Genomic DNA, 1,204 nt, shown 5'->3' with positions numbered 1-1,204 from the left:
TTTTGGTACCTTATATAAAAAAAAACTTTTTTTCTTTTCTAAAACTTTTTAAATCTTTACTCTTTGCCTTTTTTGAAAAAAAAATTGTTTTCCAGAAACTTTTTTTTTCCTCTTATAATTTTTATTTTAGGGATACGTGAGTGTGCGTTTGTCTTTCTTTTTTGGTCTTCCTTCTCTTTTTTTTTTTAAATTATCTTTTTGTTTTTTGTTTAGCTCTACTGAACTTCTCATCTTTTTCTTCTTCCTTTCTTATCCTTTTCACCTTCTCCTCTCTTTCATTCTTCTTTATGTGACTTAATCCTTGTCCTGCACATCCTCAGATAAACCCGTAGTTGACTATTAGACCCTATCCCCCATTGTGTACACACTTAATCCACAAATTTATTACTCAAGTCAAAACCTCTAAGACTTAAATTCCTTAATAGCAGTACTACCTCATTATACCTATATAATATTTTAAGCATTTTTAAGTTTTTCACATCTCCTTTATATCCCTCCCCTTCTCTCAATAAATTCACGTTCTTAGCTAAATAGATTGTTATCAATTCTACATAATTTCATTAATTTTTACCTTTCTATTTTTTCTGGTCTCTTTTTTCCCGTTCCCTTTCTTCTTTTTTTCTCTCTCTCTACTTTCATCCTATCCAACCTATTTCCTGCTTTGAGATTAGGACTTAGTTAACTCTCCCTGAGCCTCCCCACATCAATCTATTCCTATTTTTTTACCCACATCTCTCCCTAACCCTAATAATTTCTGGTCTTCCAAATTCTTCTTTGAGGTTCGTAGCTCATTAACGTATAGTTGATGTTGAATAGATGTATCTGTTTAACTAGATTGTATCTGTAGACTATTGACAGTGTAAATTCAGACTTGGGTTGATGCTTTCCTTAAGATAGTGTTCTAGCACAAAACTGGTGCTATTTTCATCTCAAATGCGCAGAGTAAGCCGGAAAAACACAAGAAAAATGGTAAATCCGGGTATCTCAACTCCCAATCTTGATAATCAGGGGACAAAACAGATAATGAATAATCCAGAGGAGAATTCCGAAATAGCTCTATAAACACTGCTAGCAAACATGATAAATCAAAAGATTGAAAACATACAAAGGACTCTGTATGAGCGTGATAGGGAGAGAAGAAGAGGCAATCCAAAAGTTTATACAGGAATATCATAAGCGTGAGAAAGCTACTCAAAAACTGATA

This window comes from Dipodomys ordii, unplaced genomic scaffold (genome assembly GCF_000151885.1).
Source record: "Dipodomys ordii isolate 6190 unplaced genomic scaffold, Dord_2.0 Scaffold89, whole genome shotgun sequence".
Lineage (NCBI taxonomy): Eukaryota > Metazoa > Chordata > Mammalia > Rodentia > Heteromyidae > Dipodomys > Dipodomys ordii.
The sequence above is the reverse complement of the archived record's forward strand: the minus strand, read 5'-3'. Positions refer to the sequence as shown.